This window comes from Ammospiza caudacuta, chromosome 35 (genome assembly GCF_027887145.1).
Source record: "Ammospiza caudacuta isolate bAmmCau1 chromosome 35, bAmmCau1.pri, whole genome shotgun sequence".
Lineage (NCBI taxonomy): Eukaryota > Metazoa > Chordata > Aves > Passeriformes > Passerellidae > Ammospiza > Ammospiza caudacuta.
The window spans coordinates 877962-893835 of NC_080627.1; the positions used below are offsets into that span (position 1 = coordinate 877962).

The 15874-nt window shown below is 50.5% G+C and overlaps 1 protein-coding gene, 1 non-coding gene and 1 pseudogene across 2 annotated transcripts in view; 1 reads left to right on the forward strand and 2 right to left on the reverse strand.

Annotated features, from left to right (window-relative positions):
- LOC131570541 (28S ribosomal RNA) overlaps window positions 1-116 on the reverse strand; it is an 8022-nt pseudogene extending 7906 nt beyond the window's left edge.
- Window positions 1-15874, forward strand: part of LOC131570466 (zinc finger protein 850-like) — a 748589-nt gene that overhangs the window by 134037 nt on the left and 598678 nt on the right. The window lies entirely within an intron of this gene.
- On the reverse strand, window positions 995-1147 carry LOC131570543 (5.8S ribosomal RNA). Its single transcript, XR_009275887.1, has one exon. It is a non-coding gene; the product is annotated as a 5.8S ribosomal RNA (ribosomal RNA).

Genomic DNA, 15874 nt, shown 5'->3' on the forward strand with positions numbered 1-15874 from the left:
CGGCGCTGGGCTTTTCTGCTTCGCTCGCCATTACTGAGGGAATCCTCGTTAGTTTCTTTTCCTTGGCTGACTAATATGCTTAAATTCAGCGGGTTGCCACGTCTGATCTGAGGTCGCAAGGCCAAAGCTTGGCCACACCTCCTGGCCCATGCAGCTCCTAAAGAAGCGGCATGCCAACAGGCCAACAGCCAGTCAGCTTCTCCCACCTACTACCCTCACCTTCCTCCCCACTGGCGCCCACGCACCAGGGGAAAACAAAGCCAGAGGGAGAGAAGCGGAGACAAAGTGCCCCATCCCGGCGATGTGGCAGAGACAGCCCTGATGGGGGACCAGCCGAGTGGCGGCACGTGATGGTCTTCGTGGAGAGAGAGAGAAAAGCCATGGTGCTATTTGTGCCCCGAGACCACGACAGAAGAGGAGGAGGGCAGGCAAAGGGAGGAGGAGGGGGTCGGAACATCTGTCCCCAGCGCTCTCGCCTCATGCGCACACGCAGTGGCACAGTACCCCCGCAGTACCCACATGCAGACAGCCGCCCACGTGGTGCGGAGGCTGGGGGCGAGGCCTGCGCCTCATCTCCCTCTTCCCCTCTCCCTTCTCTCGGCCCACGGCGGTGCTTTCAACGCTGTCTCTTACTCTCCTCAGCTGCCACCACCACCGTACTGCGGTACAGGCCCTGCAAGGACAAACTCTGCCCCAGTGGCTCACTCCAGGAGTGGGGAACTACGGAGCAGTCCCTGAGTCTGCATATAGGGGGATGAAGGCCCTGCGCGGCAACAATGACGATGATGGCCATGACGATTATGACACCTGCTGGGTCACAGGGAAAAAATTGAGGCCGTCGAGGGAAACACATCCCTTGCCAAACCCCTGACTGCCTTCCCTCCGGGCACCGGTGAGCCACCATCACCACCGCCGCTGACCACAGTCAACTGGCCTGTGAGGCAACCCCAGCCGCACCACCATGGTGGCCGCTGGACGGCGACTGATCGTCAAGCAACACTCAGACGGGCGTAGCCCTGGGAGGAACATGGGGCCACAAGTGTGTTCAAATTGAGGATGACCAATGTGTCCTGCAATTCACATTAATTCTTGCAGCTAGCTGCATTCTTCATTGACGCACGAGCCGAGTGATCCACCAGTAAGAGTTGTCTGGCTTTCGGCACCAATCCCGCACGCGTGGAGGGGCTGGGACCGCTCACATGGGGCGCCCCTTTCTCTTGTGCTGAGGATGTGCGGGCGTGTGCCTGGCTTTGACCGTCCTTACTTGATAGTCAGGATTGCAGACATAGGAGATCCAGCCACACTGAACTGGAATTCTTCCTCAAACCTCCACACTATGGTGGCACTGAAGGAGATCTGAGCAGTCTGGGTCCCACCTGGTGCAATGATGCCCTCCTCAGGCGCAAACTTGAAGCAGAAGCCCACGTCTGCAGTTGAAGGGCTATAGGTGAAGGGAGCATCAATAGCTCCTAGGTTAATCAGTTCCACCTGCAGCAGCAAGAAAGCAAAATGGAAATACATGTGGAATCTTCCCTTCTTGTGAGTTATTGTCTAATGATGCAATTAATACCCAGAAATAGCAGACGATGCTATGAATGGCAAAAAAATACAACAGGACAAGTTCTGCCTTGGGTTTTCATGCAAAGCAGTGGCAACTCCACAGAACTGGAGTCCACAACCCTGGGGTTATCCCATGGACACAGAGCTGTGCACCTCTGATCAGCATCACCAAGTTCATTCAAACCTGGCCCTGAGAGCAACGTGGGCTGATTGCAGCTGCATAGTCAATCACCCCAGAGCTGCTGCTGCCCCACTGAGCACAGCTCCAACAGCACCATCTACTCATTCACCTTTTCCCATGTCATGAAAACAATACATTGATTATGAGACATCAGCATCAAAATGTATAGACAGCATCATCTTTTGGTAAGAAAACTCAGCATGTCTTTGCCTCCCACAGCCAAACTTTTGAAACTGTCTGGCATGATGTAGTGCCTCATTTTCTACCTCTTTCAGCTGCTCTCTCTTTGGTTTTTTTTGCAAACTTGACACTATTGGGGAGGAGACAAATAGGTAGAAAAATGCTTTGCTTTATTCCCAGGAACACTTTTCTCTTTCTAGAGCCAGAGATGCACCAAGGCTGAAGTGTGGTGAGGGACTGGTCAGCAAGGGAAAGAACTCCCAAGCCCTTTGCAAGGGCCAGCACTGAGCCAGGAGGCTGGATGGCTTTCCTGTGACTTGCAGCAATAATCAGGAGACAGTTGACTGGAAGCTGTCTGCAGTGGACTGAAGCTCAAGGCAGCTGCTTCTGAACAGCCCAGTCCAAAGGTGCCTTGTGTCTGGCACTGCCACAAAAGCCTCTGAACATCCCTTTTTGACCCAGGCTTCGTTTCATACGCCAAGGGGTTGTTTTGCAGCAAGCCTCCCAGCTGATTCCCAAAGAAGGAACTGGGGCTTCATGAACAACAGACACACCTTTCAGACCCTCCCAGATTTCACCAGTAGATCAAATATTCCCTGCTCACAACTGCCCAGGTTGGCAGCAATTCCACACTTCCACCAGGCTTGCTCCTGCCTCAGGAGCCATCAGGATCCACCCCAAGCCCTGCTGCTCAGCTCATAGACGTGGGGGGTGTCAATGGAAATGTTCCCAAGGTTCAGAGTAGGAGAGCTGAATTCTACCAAGGGTCCTTGGCCTTCCCCTGAGAGGTGCAGGGGCAGCCTGCTCTCACAGCCTAGGGAGAGATGTCCATTGCAGTACAATCATTCCCTCTGTTATACTGGATTTTCCAGGCTGCCTCCGTGCTAGACCCTGACTCTGAGCTGGATGCAACCAGCTCCTGATGCTGCAGGAGAGGATATGGACCCTCCTCTTCCCTCAGCCTTGGGGCTGACTTCTAATTTCTAACCCATTCCTTGGGCTGCTTTCCAATTTCAGCCACCAGTCTGCTGAATTTAAAACATCTCTGCTGCCTTGTAGTGACAGGCCAAGGAGTTACAGGTATAAATTGAAAGAAAGGAAATTTAGGTTAAATATTAGGAAATTTTTTACTCTGAGGGTGGTGAGACACTGGAGCAGGTTCCCCAGGGCTGTTGTGGAGGTTCCAGCCCTGAAAGTGTTCCAAGCCAGGCTGGATGGGGCTTGGAGCTACCTGCTCTACGGGGAGGTGTTCCTGCACAGAGGCCTTTAAGGTCCATTCCATCCTTAACAAACTCTGGTTCTATGCTGTCCTTCCCATGCACTTAGTAGAGCTTTGAAATCATTCAGTGAAGGCACAAAGCTCCTACAGAGTTTGGCAATTGCCAAACTACCTGTCCCAGGAGCACAGGACTTTTTTGCCAAAGTCCCCAACTCCTGACACTCAGCACTGTGTTCTATTTCCACAGACAGAGCTGCAAGGGCTCAATTCCCACAAAGGGAGAGAGGCAGGTGCTGGCCAAGGCTGCTCCTTCTACCAACACCCTGGGCTCAGGGGGGTTCAGCCACCTCTGCTCTGCTGCTGTCTGGGCACTGGGAGGTGATCCAGGCTCAGGGAGCCCATTTCTAACTCAGCACCTGCTGCCTGATGATGGATCCATGTCAAATGGACCCATCATCCTGGAGGCCAGGGGCCTGCAGGGGCTGAGTGCTTGTTCACTAAAGCTGTTCTGCTCTGGAGCTCTCTGGCCTTTGGGGGAATGCTGGCAAAGCCATGGCATGAAAACCTCTCCCTGCACTGCCTGGGCTGTTCTGGGATCAGTCAGGCACACACAGCATTCTGAGCCCTGGCCTGGCACAGGAGACTCCCAGGGAGCTGCAGGGCCAGGGGGGATGTGCCAGCACTGCCCTGCTGACCAGGGACCCTTCCCAGCACTTCCATGGGAGCCCAGTGGGCTCAGGCTTGCACCATGGCTTCACTGAGGGGGAGAGAAGCAGGGCAAAGGAGCTGTACCTGAGATGCTTCAGTAAGCCACACTTCCATACTCCAGTGCTTCCAGGGGTTTGAAGGTCACCTTGATTTTGGCCAAAAAATTCGGCCCAATTTCTCCCTCCTACAGCAGAAAGAGACAGCAAAACAGTTCTCTTCAAACTTCACATTTCTTGTTTTCAACCACACTTCTGTAAGCCTCTGTTTAGAGCATTAGTAATGAGTGAACAACACAAGGAGCCCAAGGAAACACTCCAAACCCAGCTCAACACAGCGCTGGAAGCTCTCAATGCTCAGCTGTTCAGCTCCCACTCTCCACAATATTCCTTCTGCTCTGACAAAGGCTCTTGGTCACATCATGCTGCTGTCAGCTACAGTGGGATGCAACTGCCACTGTGCACTGGTGTCTCTTCACAAGAAGAGAAGATGATCCCTGTCCTGGGTTGACTATATGATGCTTTTATCCCAAATCCTCTTGTTCTGTTTATGCTGAATAATAAGTTTTGCACCTTTAAGACTTGTTGCAGAGAGTGAAGGGGGGAGAGAAGAAGCAGCAGTTTGTTTTCAGACAGTGCACTCACTCCTCCACACTCCTGCTCCTGAACTGCATTGTCTGCGGATGGACAGACAGCAGGACAGAGCTCTCCTTTGCTTTTAGTTAATTTAGCTTGCTGAGGCAAAGAAGTTCCCTGGACTGTGGGGTTTTTTTCCTTTCTTTGGACCTGTTCAAAACGGCTCTGGACTGAACACCAGCAGAGCACCGACAGCTCCACCTGTGGCCACTGGGCTGGGCCTGGCCTGCAACATTTCCAGCACCAGAGGGACTGATCAGAGACTGAGTGAGCTGAGCTGCAACCCAGGGAGGGACTTTCTCAGTTTGTCATCTCTTTTGGAGCAGCAAGGGGTTTTATTGATTAATACTGTTTAGGGTTTATTGTTTAATAAACAGGTTTTTTCCACTTCAAGGAGGTCTTTTCTCCAGGACCGGTTGGGGGCAGGGGCTGATTGAATCTTCTTTCCGAGAGGAGCCCCTTTGGGGGTTCTCTCCCAAATTTGCCCAGAACCAGAACCTTGGAAATAAAAATATTAGTTTAACCTGTATTGAAAGAAAGCAGAGGCTGGCATTATTCTAGGGTTTACTCCAAGATGAGAAGGGATGTTGCACTGTGCAGACACCAGGCATTCATTGTCTCTCACAATGCCAGTACTCAGAATCAGGAGTCTGGTTGATGGCAGGACATGGTGGTTTGCTTGCAGAAACAGAAAAGGAAAAGGTTTTCTGTCCCTGTGTGCAGGACAACTCCAAAGGCCCATTTCAACCTTCCACCCTTGTGTCCAGGCTCACAGAGGACACTGGAAGGGGCACTCAGAAATAGTGCAAGGCGTGGTTACAGGAGGGGATTGGCATTTCTATGATTAGCCTTAGGCTGAATTTGGCCTCACTTTCCCAGCAAACCATTGCAAGCTTCAGGTCAGAATGTGGCCTGGCAGTGCTCCAACAGCCTCTGCTGAACCTCACATGTGGGGGGAGCCCCTACCTACAAGAACTGCTCCCTGTGGACACTGCAAGGACACGCACAGAGTGCCCTTGAGCTCAGGCCCTGGCAGCACAGCTTGGCTTTGTCAGGCTCCCAACCCTGCCTTGAGCCTCCAGGGCAGAAATGCTTTTAGCATTTGGCATTTTTAGGTGAGCTCTGCAGGTGCACCAGAAACTCAATGTCTTCCCTCCCAGCACATCGAGCCAGCTGAGGATCTGCCCAGTGACTGCAGCTGGGGGTAGAGTGGGTGGGAGGAGGAAGAGGGGGAGGAGGATGAGGAGGAAGAAGAGGAGGAAAATGAGGTTTTCAACTATCACTTACCATTGGCTCAATGAAAAAAATGTCATCAGAGAACAGCATGGGGTCTTGGTGCAACTTTGCCTTCTCCCCCGGGAGCCTCAGGAGGGCAGTGTGATCTTCACCAGAGCCCTTCTCCTTCCCTGTTTCTTTCCCCTCCATTAAGTTTTCCAGCCACAGCTCTCTCCGTGTCCGGAGGAATCTACGCTGCCTGCAGCCACAGGAGAGACAAAGCCAGCAGACTGTTTAATAAGCCACAGATTGGCAGAGAGAAGTGTGAGTGCAGGAGAGCAAAGCACTTGGGGAGGAGCAGCAGTGTGAGAGATAAGTAATGCGATGATTTATCAAAAAGCAGGATGCCCCAACACAGGGAACGATTGGCAGCTGACTCCATTGATTCACAAGGCTGAACAGTTGCTTTATTAAACTATATTATATTACATTGTACTACACTATATTAAAGATGCATACTATACTACAAAGAATACTAAAGAATACTAAAGAATACTAAAGAAAACTTGTGACTGTCTCCAGACAGCCAGGACAAAGCTTTTTCCAATTGGCCAAGGAAACAAAACAATCCTCAGCAGAATCCAACTGACAAATCATTTCAGGTAAAGAATCTTCCTAACACATTCCACATGGTAGAGATAAGAATTGTTTTCTTTCTTTTCTCTGTGCTTCTCCAGGAAAAAAAAACCTTGAGAGAGAGAATTATGTGTTTCTGTTCAGAGAATGCCACAATGATTGACTCTCACAATTAACAGACAAATACCATGTACAGAGGTTAAGAAAAATTTTTTTTACTCCTGCAGTTGGTATCAAGGGACAGCCAGGGTTGGGATATTTTGGAGGGTCGGCTTGTCACTACGGTGACATCTGACCTCCAATCAAGATTTGAGGAAGTAAACTCCACCACTGGACAGTGAAGAAGAGGTCAATGGACAGAATTTTGGGAGGGGCTAAAGGCTTAAAAGGCAAAACCTCCATTGTGTGGGTGAGCACATGGTGCGGAAAATCCTTTGCTCCTGGCGCCATAACATTTTCTCTATTCAGTCTTCTGTTGTATTTTTGATAAGGTTTAATAAACCTTTCTAAACTTATGAAAAGGGAGTGGCTATTTCTCCCAAGCAGCAGCTCCCCAGCAAGGGCTGACCCCAAGCCATGGGGGTCCCAGATGGATCAGAGGATAACTTGTTGTTCACTGGCCCAGCAGGGAGTTTTACTCCACACCTGCAAGCTCAGGAGAGGTTTCCAAAGCCAGCGTTCCTCCAGGGAACCTCCTGGCTCAAAGCCTCTGCCAAAAAACTGAGGGAGAATCCACCAGCCACTTCAAGTGGCTTTTCCTACCACTGAGCTGCTGGGGAGGCAGATAAAGGTCATGGAGCAGGACTTCCCTGGGAAGGGGAGACAAAGCTGGGTTGCAGCTACATGCTACCAGCACTGTGAAAAATGCACATTATATGATTGGCTTTTTGCATATATGAAAATAAAACATTGGTCTATTCTGTTTCAGTCTCTATGCAATATTGCATAGGGAAATGTAAGATAACAATTAGAAATCAATCAGATAATACACATAACCAATAACACATCTGCAGTCATACAGTTATCAGTCACTACAACACTGAACTGTCATCCCAGAGTCTGTGACAGCTAATGAACCTTAAAATAACAGAGAACTGGAGAACTCATGTCTGGATTCATGTTTCCCCAAACTCCCTTTGAAAATAGGGTCAGCTATCATACATGGTCAAATTGCCAAGCCAAAAGGACTTGAATACTTTTTGATGCAGAAAACATCTGGGTTGATTGTCAATCATTCCATTCAAGTAGAGCTAGACCTTGGCCAGAGTTCGAACTCTAATTGATGGACATCACTTAATACATTTTAAAACAAGACTGTTAGAAACAGCAATTATGAATAGGAAACCTTAGGATTAAAGATCAATCAAACCATTAAAGAATTGAATCCCTCCAAAACTTCTGTCAGGAGAGAAATTCTTCAAACACAGCAAACCTCTTGAATTCTCAGATGAAGTACTCTATAATAACCAAAGAAATAATAACTGAAGAAAACCACAAAACTGGCAATCTGGATTTAAAAGAAACCCAAAAAACATGAGTAGTTAAGAAACAAAAAGACAAGATTCCAAAGAGACACGTGTCTTGCAGATGATCACACAAAGAGACAGTGAAACACATGAAAGCTGGCTGTAAATATTACAATACCTTGATCATAATTCTTATCATAAATTCTGAGAATTCTCATTATATAATCAACTTATCAACAGGAAGTATTTGAAGGGGTTATGACAACTTTTCTAAACTATTCATATAGCATTCATAACAATCCTTATATATCAGTATCACCTATAAAATCCAAAAATAACAAAGGTTACAAACTCAATACCAACAAAACTGTGAGTCATTGGAGAATCAGCTGGTGACCCCACAGATAGGATATGATTGATATTTCCCAAATGCTCTGTCTTCAGAGACATTTCACGTAATTGAATCATTACTAATACTTCTATCTTTCTATGGTGGTTTCCCTCCCTGAGAGGCATTTTTCACAATAGAAGATTTCCATCTACCTCGTATTTGGAATACCACTGATTTGCAGTGGTTTCCCCTTTTTTCTGTATCTTGGGAAAAGCCTATGTGCTTTCTCACTTTACACTGATTTTGGACAGCTTTTTTACATGTCCATCTTTTGCATCTGAAGCCTGATCATCTGGTAAATGCTGTTTCCGTCACTTCTGTGGGACCGGGCTGTTGCGGAGTTCGGAGCGCCTCACACAACATGCGCTGCACCCGCGAAAAATCTCCCGCTTGAGATTTTGATGGAGGCTGAAACTGTGTGCTGGCTGCCGGGGCCGGCTGCGTGCCCGCTGCCGTGGGACCGGAGCAGGGCCGGTCCCTCGGGCACCCTCTGCACCCAGACCGCGCCCGGTCTCTGCCGGCGCCCTCACGGGAGTGCGGATGCCGCCGCCCCGACCGCGCCTCCCCTGCGCTTCTCTCGGCGCAGGCGCGGTCTGGGGAACGCCCTCTGTGCCCGTGACCTACACCGGCGCTGCCCCGCTCCCGTTCTGGCTCCGATTCCCGCTCGGCCGTGTCCGTGCCGCGTCTGCGCACTGGGGAAAAACCCGCCCCGCTCCCGCTGCCGGGTTTGTGCGTCATCAGCGGGTGCCTGCCGCGCTCCGTGGCGGCCGCAGGGACGCTGCAGCCGTCCCGTCCCGTCCGCCTCAGTCCCGCCCGGCGCGGCTGCCGCGGCCCGTGCGCGTTCCCCGGGTGCCGCCGCTCGCCGCCATCGCAGTCGCGCGGGTTCTGCCCTTCGCGCGCGGCTTTGGCACCCCCTGCGTGAAACCGCCGTCACCGCCATGGCGCATGCGCCCGCCTGCGCCGCCAGCCCTGCGCCTCCCTCTCCCGCGCTCCGCCCGGCCCGGCCCCGCTCGGCGCTGCCCCCGCAGCCGCCGGCCGTGCCCTGCACGCTGCCGACCGCCCGCTGCTGCGATCCGGGCACCGCCGTGCGTGCTATCGCCTCCGCCGCTGCTGTGCCTGCGACTGCCCCGCTGTCCCCGTGGGCCCCCGCCGGCCTCCGCAGCCCCCACGGCCGCCTCTGCGGCCCCCCCGGGTTGCTGCCGGCCGGCGCCGCCGTGGCACGGGTTCGCCAGTCGCCGAGAAGCGGCTCTGCCCCGGGTTCCCCGATCCCCTCCGCCCTCCTCCCCCTGAGAGTTCTGGGCGTTCTGGGGACCCATGGGACCCTGGGCACTGTGGAGATGATGCCAATTCCTCCCACACCTGTTTGCTAGGGATTACCTTTGCCCCTCCCTGGTCGGTAAGGGCAACTGCCGCCTGCTGATGGCAGGATGACTTCCCCCATCCTCGAGAGAATACTGCTGCCTGCTGGTAGCTGGCAGCCCCCGCGGAATTCCACGAAATTGCCTCTAACATTACCCTTGCTGGGGATAAAAGCTTCAAGGCCGTTTTATCTTTTTTCAGAGATTTTCACAGGGTGTGTGGCTGCCACGCCCTGTAGGGCTGACAAGATGCTGGGTTGTTCCTGGGAGCATGTCCCCCCCATGTTCTCAATTTTGACCTTTCTTACCAAAAGCTGAATCATCTGCAAGGTCAGTCTGGAGTTTGCCCTGGTCACCGTCCAGCAGCTCGCAGGTGAGGGATTCCAGGGGCGCTTCTGGTCCTCCTCTTTCCGGGTCGAGCTTGAAATGAATCTTCTCAGCAGAGGTCGAGATGTTCTTTCAGGATTTTTCCCTTGAGAGTGCCTGTTTCCTTTACTTCTTGGGCTAGGTTTCAGCGGCTGATGGCTGTGGCGTGGCTGCTTGCCAAGAGCCCACCTGGGTGCCCTCTTGGAGCCCACCAGGGACGCCAATGTCTCAGGGTCTCTTGCTGCTCAGAGTGACCCCAAGAAAAGTTCAAAGTCTCTTTTCCCAGCCCGGCGCTTGAAGAAGGAGTCAGGGCTCTTCATTTCTCAGCCTCAAGGTTGTTTATTTTATCTTATCTATAAAAAAATTTTCTCCTGCCCTGCCGAGGTCAGCTCAGCAGGACAGTCTGAGGCACTCTGCCTGCCCCCGGGGCGGTGTTATGTCTTTATACTAAAAACTACGTATGCAATATTTACAATTACTTTCCAATACCTATCACCTATGTTAGACAGTGAGCTTCTACTCTAAACCAATCAGTAAGTGCCAACATCACAGCAGAAGATGGAGGCCAAGAAGAAGAAGGAGAAAGGCTGGACACACCCAGTTCCCTCCATCTTGCCTCCTGAACCCCCATACCTAAAACCCCAAAATCTACTTTTCCACCCCGTGATAACTTCACTAATATTCTACCTAAACTGTTGTGGCCTGCTGATCTTCATATAAGGTTTGTAATTTGCTCTACGGGTCATAATCAAATCCACTGGTGTTTTGGGCTCTGTGCCAGGGTTTCTGAGCCCCCTGGCATGGGTCCTGGCCATCCTGGACTGCCAGAGGGATGTTCTGGGTTCCCACAGGTCTCTTCTTAGGTCTTCTGCAGGTTGGTTTTTTGTTTCTCCTGCTTGTGCTGGGAAAAACCCCCTGCTGGGACATCTCTGCACCCTGGCATCCTGGGCATCTGCATAGGGATGGGCAATGTAACAAAGGACTGGCTGGAGGCCTTTGGAAATGGGAATTTATGGACAGGTGGGATTGCTCAATCTGACTGCACTGGGCCCTCATGCAGGACAGAGCTCTGGATCTCCTTCCTGCTTGGCAGGGTTCAGTTTCCAGGTAGTGTGGGCAAGGACTGGCACTCACCTGCACAGAAAGGCTTCTGCCTTTTGTCCCTGTAGCTAAGCTCAGGGTAAGATTCCTCCTTTAGTGCTCAAAGAAAGGAAAGGAAATCCCAGAAGGGATGTGCTCGGTCTTTGAAACCATTACCAACTGTGAGGAACACCTCTGCTAGAGTAGAACATGTCCCTGGGCAAAGAAGGTCAACCCTCTGACCAAACTGATCCCAGCCCAAAGGCCAGGCCTTCTGCTGTGCTCTGGAAGGGGTTCTGCAGGCAATGTGCTCAGGAGAGAGATCTCCACTGGCCTCACTTCTCTCAGGGATAACACATCCCATCCAAGGTTGCCAAGAATGGGCACAGGCAAGAGCAATGGGATCCATGAGTCCACACTTACTTATGAACTCAAATTGGCCTCCTTGGTCATGCTGCCATGAACTCCCGTTTTTTTGTGGCCATTAGGTTCACCTGAAAACAAAAAGAAAAATGAAAAAGAGGAAGCTTCACTATGATATTTCCCCTTAGGTTTTAAAAAATGCATTTAAGAGCTTTTTTGTGACACATATATCCCTCAAAATATACTACTCAAACCTCTGATCTACTCAGGGTTTTTTAATTTACTGATTTTCCCTTCCATCACTGTCCAAACAGAATACAGCTCTTTCCAAGATATTCAGTCCTTGCTTCTGGTCTCCCACATCATTTTCTCTAGGTTCACTCTGCAATGCAAGGGAAAAGAGGGGCAAAAAGATGTTTCTGTGGTGAGAAACATCTCAGCACTAGAGAAGATAAGGCAGTTGATAAGATGTTCTGTTGCACTCCCAGCTGGTCCCTAACCCATCTTGTCTGCCGTGGAGCTCTGAGAATTCTCACAGACACACACTTCATCTTCCTTGGTAAAAATTAAGACCTGCTTTTGCAGAGTGCAGAACCTGGTGTTCAACACCAGTCATATTTTCCTCAGATGCAAGGGACCATTTTCCATTCCTTCAGACTCAAATCTTGGAGGTTATCCTGACCAGCTATGAAGAAATCTATGGTGAAAGGACAAGTGACCTTGGCTGGAGTCGGCGCAGGAGGTGTCCCGACCAGAGAGTAATTACCACTCATTCCATGATGCAGAAGGCATGAAAGAGACTTTATTATTCGTGTATAGTATTAAGAAATATACAGTTCCTCTAGGAACAGTAGTGGACCTAAGACCTGATTGGTCTTAAGGTGAAAACCTCTCACACTAGTGATGCATTATGATTAGTACACTCTAGCAAACCATTTTTATAAACAATGGTTATAGAAAGAGAGATAATAATTGTTTGATTTTTTTTTCTAGGATTGTTAGGTTCAGTTTGTGAGAAATTGTGTCTGTTCATTCTTTGACTGAACTGAGAATATTTACAGACTGGCTGCCAAATGTCCATCAAACTTCTCTCACTCCACCTCCTCAACTGGATAGGAGGAAAAAATACAACTGAAGAGCTCACATAAAGCCTGGGACATCCCTCTCCAGCTGCCACCATGGGCAAACCAGACTCGACTTAGGGACGATTGCTTTGCTTTCTCAGCAATTCCCAATAGAGCAGCAAGCCAGGTAACAAAGACAAAACTGAAATCACCTCACTCCCACTCTCCCCTCTCCTGGCTGTGAACACACCTGGCACAGGTGGCTGGGGCAGCTGCAGTGCCTGATGCAAGCTGAGCTCCAGGTGGAGCCTGAGACAGGAGCTCATGAACTGCCAACAGAGCCCAACAAAGGGCACCAAGAGTGGTGGCACCGCTGGGGAAGGGACACCGAGAGACCCAGCAGGAGCTGAGGGCCCGGGAGGAAGAGCCAGACTCGAGCCTCGGGCATGCAGACTGAGGGGATAAAACTGAGGGGCTTGGAGGAACATCTCAGGCTATTCCTGTGTCACTGCACTGGGATTAAATGGCTTTATGGAATCAGACAGCTGAGACTGCTCTGGGAAACCTGGGCTGGAACCAGGGAGGACACAGGGGCTGGGTGTGGGGAGTCCAGCAGGGCCCATTGGGGCCCTGCAGCCACTGCTGTGGAGGGGCTCTTCCCAACACTGAACACCTCTGGTGGCTGGAATGTGATGGCCAGAGAGCCTTGGGAAGGGTCAGACTGGGAAGTTTCCTAAATATCCTCTTCTGCACAGCTGGCTGCAGAAAGCAGGGCCCTGCTGACCCTTCCAACAAAGCCGCCTGTCCCTTCTGAGCACATCCATCAGAGCAGCAGGGACGAGGTGAAGGCAGAAACAGGGACTGCTCAGGAGTGAGGAAAGGTCTGCTCAGGGCACAGCTCGCTGCTGTGCTCTGCTCTCCCTCTTTCTCGCACTCCATTTCCTTGGGCTTTCTGCTCCTTGGGACCTTCTGTTTTCTTTGGCCACATTCCAGAGAAGGAGGACCTGGACTGAATTAAGGGACCCCTTGCCAAAAGCTGCTGCATGTAAGAAAGCTTTCCTGGTGCTCAAGGAGAGGATAGACCCAGGTGAGGAAAAGAGAGGAGGATTAGAAATAGAGAAATGCCAGCAGGGACCCAAGAGAAGTCCCAGCCCCAGGGCCCATGGCTGTCCCACGGGTCTAACTGAAAGCATCAGACAGGAAATGCCAGGGGTGATTTCCCAGGAATGAACCCTGCTCCATCTCCTCCCACTACATTTTGCTGTTTTGCTCTGGTCTGAAAGGAGGGAAAGCATATAAATGGCAAAAAATGCTCAGAGTTTGAGGGGTTTTCTCCTGAAATCAGAGCAATAGCATGATGGCTTCTCAAACAGTAACAATGAGTAGATGATGTGCACGTGGAGCTGTCCTGGATGTGCCTCTGCCATTGGTCACTGATGAGCACAGACATTAGCTCAGATCACCGCTCATGGAAAGATGGTTGTGCTTCCAGGGATGGGTCACCCCACTTCTCACAGACAGAGACACATTGTCCTCTCTGTCTCTCATATGTGGAAGGAGCCCTGACAACTGCTTTAGACAGGAGAATTATTTTCGGCAGGGCCAGAGCTGCAATCCTGAGCCAAAGTGGAAGCTTTGAGGTGGAAAAAGAAAATGAAGGAGGAAAGACAGAAGAGGAGAGGATAAAGGAAAAGAAAATGAGGTGCTGCAGGGAGAGAGGAGAAAGGTAAACAAACAAAACCAACAACAACAACCAAAAAAAAAAAAATCCAAGCCAAAAGAAAACAAAAAAAAACTCACAAAAAACTCTCTCTTCTGCATTGTCAGTGATGTCTCTTGCCCAGAGACCAACAGAGTCTGGTCTGCCAACAGAGGCCCAATAAATTAGACATTTTGAGTTATGCATTGAGTCTAATACAACATTAATAGCAGCATGTGAGTTAAATCCAGGAGCATTGTATGAGTGGTGGTGAAATCTCATTATGCTTTGTCTGGGGTGCTAAGATGAGCTATTGCTTTAATATTTATATTTTATATTTTTAAGTTCTACTCACTCCATGAAGTAATTATTTATTACATATTCAGACTAAAAATTTTTCCTGATCACCCAAGATCAAAGAAACAAACATTTGGCCATAATGTATTCATGGCATCCAGGCTGGGCCTAATCAACATGGTACTTACTTTTTACTTTTCTCCCATTTAATGTGTAGCAAGAGTCATGGCAACAATTTTTGCTATTGATCAAAAATAACATTAAATAAATAAGTAAGGCTTGAATTGACAATTTTTTTCTCTGTAGGAATAAATTAGGAAGTGCATTAGTCTCTGTAGACTCTGGGCAGGAAGGGACAACAGACTTTGAATGGGAATTCTATGAAATATTTACTTTGTGGTCTCCCTCCAACCCTTCCTGACTGGTCTCCCACCCTCTGCAGCACAGCTGGGCCTTGATGAGACAAAGACACTGAAAGCCCTGGGGGCCCTGGAGGGCAGCAGGGCTCCCTCAGGCCTCAGCAAAACTCAGTGAAGGCCCCAGGATGGTCCAGGGAGCTTTTCCCACTCAATCCCCTCTGGCAGAACTGATCTCAGCACTTGAGGGCCCTCAGCAGTGCCCAGCCCAGGGACGGTCACTGCCCAAAAGGCCTTGTGAGGAGGGGGTGTCACTGCTGTGCATGGCCAACAGTGATTGCACTGGCCTTGCCCAGAGGGGCGGCTGCAGATTGCTGATTGCTCTGCTGCAGACAGTTCTGTTTGGGCAGGGTCACGCTTCTGTTGTTGCAGACACTGATATTCTTTAGGAAATTCCACCAGGACTGAAGGACAGCTGGAGGAGGATTGCCACCCCAGGGACCTCCAGGGCAGTGGTTCCTGAGTGCCACAGCCCCCTGCGGCTGGGCAGGTGTGGTGTCAATGTGCTGGGCAGGGATCAGCCCTTCCCCCGGCGGGGCTCCTGCTCACACAGCGCGGGTGCTGCTGCCTTGTTTGGCTGCTGGCCCGTGTGCTCCCTCTCCCAAGTGCTGCCTTTTCACCTGGAGCTGAGGATGAAGGGAACTCAGGAAGCTCTGTCGGTCAGGAAAAGCAACTGGGGGAGCTTCAGGGCTCAGGAGCACCGATTTAATTAACTTCAGGGCTCAGAAATTCAGTCTCCAGACACTTGGGGCTCAAAAGCAGCAATTGAGGATACTTTGGGGCTCACTAATACCATTTCAGGGCACTTTTGGCCTCAAAAATTGGTATTTGGGGACGTTCACAGCTGAGAATACAGGAGTCTCAGGAGCATTGGGGCTCACCCACCTGGCAACGTTTCTGGGACCTGAAACAGCATTTGGGTTCAGAAATACTGATTTAGGGAGCACTGGGGCTCTTAAACACCAATTTAGGGACACACAGGCCTATGAAACCCTGATTTGGGGAGTTCAAGGCTGAGAAAAAATCATGTTGGGAGCTTTGGG